Source organism: Echinops telfairi, unplaced genomic scaffold, assembly GCF_000313985.2.
Source record: "Echinops telfairi isolate 266 unplaced genomic scaffold, ASM31398v2 ScPeMD7_1;HRSCAF=3_0, whole genome shotgun sequence".
Classification (NCBI taxonomy): Eukaryota; Metazoa; Chordata; class Mammalia; order Afrosoricida; family Tenrecidae; genus Echinops; species Echinops telfairi.
This window is the reverse complement of record NW_022103896.1, coordinates 93,158,510-93,162,683: the sequence shown is the minus strand read 5'-3', so window position 1 is coordinate 93,162,683 and position 4,174 is coordinate 93,158,510. Positions and strand designations below refer to the sequence as shown.

The 4,174-nt window shown below is 37.1% G+C and overlaps 1 protein-coding gene across 1 annotated transcript in view; it reads left to right on the top strand.

Moving 5' to 3' along the window:
- The window catches only part of LOC101664179 (zinc finger protein OZF-like), a 111,550-nt gene that overhangs the window by 17,520 nt on the left and 89,856 nt on the right, over positions 1–4,174 (top strand). Inside the window, exon 5 of the mRNA XM_045286247.1 lies at positions 1,072–1,180. The gene's annotated coding sequence lies outside the window, so the exon portion shown is untranslated. The remainder of the gene's footprint in view (positions 1–1,071; positions 1,181–4,174) is intronic.

Genomic DNA, 4,174 nt, shown 5'->3' with positions numbered 1-4,174 from the left:
TTATATTACAAAGCCCTTCTAAGCAAACATTTCTTAAAAAAAATATATATATATATACATGTATATAAATTCTTGCCTCTGGACAGTATTATAAATTAAAAGTATATATATTGTATAATTTTTAATAACTCTGTTTTGATTTTACACTTGTGCTTTTAAATTAAATTATGAAAAATTAATGAAAATAATTTATTTTGACAGGCGTTTGCATATATCATTCTTAGAAGCTAGACCTTGATAAGTAACTTAAATATTGTAGAATGTTGTTTTACCAACGAAGGGATTTTAGAGGATAAACCAGATTATCCACTTTGTTCAATCTGATATATTTCAGATAAGTAGGGTGCATTCTAGTCAATTTTGAGTAGAAATTGTCAATTGGCATCTGAGTTAAGTGCTGGGCTGCTAGCCAAAACCTGGTAATTGGAGCAAAAATATCTACTCGGAAAAAGTGCAGCCAGTCAACTTCTGTTGACTCTTACTCTCCCAGGAACCCTGTGAACCAGTAACCTTTGAGGTTGCTATGCGTCAGAAGTGATTCAATAACCAGGTTTGTTTGTTTGTTTTTAGTCAAAATGTCGACATTTTAAAGAATGTCTAAATTTAGAAAACTAAATTTAGATAAAGTAAGAGAAAAACAGAAGTTAATTTTATTCAGTACTGTACATAAATAATTTAAGATGTTTTAGGTGATTTGCTGATATTAAGATTGAATTAATAGATGTCTATTATAATTAGAAATTCATATTTCTGTGAAAGATATATATATTCAAGGCTGCTAAATGGTATGTTTATTTTTCCTTTATTCAATTTTCCTAATTTTAAAGGGTTATTATAAGGGTAAACAAGAATATAACTTGTTAAAAAAAAGAATATAATTTGAAGTACTCATTAATGGTAAATCGTTTTGATTAGCTAAAACTATACTTGTCTAATTGAAAGTTTAAACAATTTAAGTCTGGGGAGCCTTTAAGATGAAATAGTATTAACAAAGAATTGGGTTTTTTGTCATTAGGAAAAAAATATTCTAGTTTAAAAATCTGATTCATTCTCTGTACGTATGGCTTCCAGGTAGCGGATAGATTGGATTGACCAACCCACGTGGTCTTTAAAAAACAAGACTGACGCTCTGACATTTCTCAGATCATTACTGACAAGTCAAAACGTCATGGGATGTCAGGTAACTTAATCTTTCTTGCTGTTTTGTAGTTAGCTGCCATGCCATGCTTGCTTTTTCCTCACCACTACTTTCCTGGAATTACGTTTTTCATGACTTGATACATTGCTCTTGGACAGTTGGTCTGCTTGAGCCCATTGTTGTGGTCACTGTGTATTTTTCAATCTAGGGGGCTTCGTCCTCCAGCACTGTATCAGATAGCATCCTATTTGATCCATAGGGTTTGCATTCATTTTTTTAATCGTTTTATTAGGGGCTCATACAACTCATCAAAATCCATACATACATCAATTGTGTAAAGCGCATTTGTACATTCATTGCCCTCATCATTCTCAAAACATTTGCTCTCCACTTAAGCCCCTGGCATCAGGTCCTCATTTTCCCCCTCCCTCCCCCCTCCCCCCTCCCTCATGAACCCTTGATAATTTATAAATTATTATTTTGTCATATCTTGTGATTGAATAATTTTTGAAAGTAGATTTCCAAGCCTTCCTCTCTAGTCAAGATACAAGGTAAAGTCTATCAAATGTGAAACGGATAGAGAGCAACATAAGAATCAGTCATCAATTGTCATGTTAGTGACACAACTGGGAAGGAGTTGACAGAGGTGTGTGTGGAACCAGTGGTGGTGCCAAGGATGGGGCTCTAGTTTCCCTCACAATCCCTACCCACGCCTTCACCATTACTGCATTCGGGACATACTCATGAGCTTACATAGTTGGTGTACAAATTGAGGGCCCCAACCCCTTCCCAGACTGTAACGCCAAAGTCCCAACTTGATCCAAAGTAAGGATCCATCACTAAGATGAGTTCCATTTGACTTTTAACATGACGCTTTCTCGTGCTTCTTATCTGAAACCTTAAACTCTCAAACAAAAGCACTGGTCTTTTATGTAAGAGACTGGAAGACTTTAACACCCACTCTTTCTTCATTCCAAAAATGTGAATGTTCAAGTGTGTGGCAATACTAGTCCTGAACCTAAATGACAGCCTGTTGTTTGGATGGGGAGGGAGCCAAGGACAAGGAGGAGTGTCGTGTATCTTCTTGACCATCTTGATTAGAATTAAGTGAAGGGCTTCTGGACTAAAGCATTCAGGATCTACTAGAAGCAGGACAAGTTTGGCAGCATCCCCATCTCCTCTGCTATGTTCCTATGAGCTGAGTTTCCCAATAGCCAGTTTACACAATAGAGTTTAAGTAATTTACAAAGCTACCCACCCTAACAATGTGTTCCTTTTTTTTCTCTTTTGATTAAATATGAATTAAAATCCAGATCTGAATTTCTGTGGGCAGTAAATAGTTCCTTCAAACCAAACCACAGTTGTATACATGTACATTCTTAAACCGTTTGATTTTTAGAAAAATGAGCTGCTGCTTAGAAATTTGCTAATTTTCTGGACATCCTTCTGTATACCCTGTAAGGAAAATCAGCAATGTTATCACCATAAAGAAGAATTACAGCACAATGCTGTTATGTCTCTGCTATGGTTCTATTGTATAAGTAATATTTGAAAGCATCCTTGTTGTAAAGTGTATAAGGATTACTTAAGAATAAAGAGAAAAATGCATAAGCCTTTTTTTTTACTATTTTTCCCTTTAAAAGTAAACCCTTAAAATTTGATGTGTATCTTTCTATACCTTTTCCAAAGAATTTATACCATACCTATGAATGCATATACATACAGCTTTTGGAAGACAGTGTTGTATACCCGTATTCTCCCCTCCCCCGCTCCCCCAACCCCGTGAGGAAGATAAAAGAGTAAGCAAAACTAGACCCAGTCCCCACTACATTTCTTGGATGAGAGACAAATATCAATTTAATATTTACACACATCCATATAAAATCTGAATGCTGGCACGCGCTAAGAAGAAATGGAGGAGAGAATGCTCTGGGCAAAGGCCTTTTAGGACCCAGATGAGAGCAAACAGGTGTGAGCAAAGCAGATCAAAGAGCAAGGTCAGGTTGGAAATGTTCTGTAACTTTCTTGTTAGAAGTAAGAAGTCTTAGAAATACTTCCTATCAGAGGTTTAAAAATGTATTGTTTAGATATTCACTGTTGAGCTTCTTTTACAAAGATAAAAACTACATGGGGATTTTGCAGCAAATAAGTTATATTGGGAAATTAAGTAGATGCTCCAGGAGTGAGAAGATGAGGTTGTCTGCTGCTTTTAAAAGGAGCGGTCTGCTCTGTCCTATAGGGTTGCTCTGATTTGGAATCTACGTCTCAGTAGTTTGGGGGTGGAGACACTGGGGGTTGGGGGTGGGGTATGTGTATCAGAGGTGTGTGTGTGTGTGTGTGTGTGTGTGTGAGAGAGAGAGAGAGAGATGTTCATACTGGGTGGAGAGTGGGAATCAATAGTTCCTTTCTTTAGTATTTGTGGAGTAAGTACTACCTCCAAGCCACTCTTTTAATCCTGGGAATACAGACGTGAAGGAAGCAGGTAAAGGCTGACTCTTAGGAAGCTTATATTTAGAAGTCGGAAACAATTACTAGATGAGAAAAATGGAGGGAGGCATAATCCAATCAAGAACTGATAAATAGTATTGGAGTTGATTACTGTTCTTATGAGACCCCTGAGTTTTTCTACCCTTTTTTGGGAACTCAAATCTAGGCCAAGGGAAAGAGTTAAGTAAGTGTACTGGCCTCGGGGTCAGAATAATCCAGTATCCTGCTATAATATTCTAAATGATCTCTTTAAAACTGTGTTTTCCTTCTAGTTTATGATCAGCATCGGCTAATTCTTTAGCCCCATCTTCTACTGAATCAGAATCTCTAGGCTGGGCCCAATCATCTGTGTTGTAGTAAGCCCATCAGGAAATTACGTGAGGATTACTGCTGGAAGCTATGCCACAGGTACTTCAGATACCAGTAGGGTCACCCTGGGTGCACAGGTTTCAGTGAGCTACGAGTAAGACAAATTAGGAAGAAACGTCTGTGGTTCATTTCTAAAATTAGCCAATGAAAGCTCTATGGGTTACAACAGGATCTTGTCTG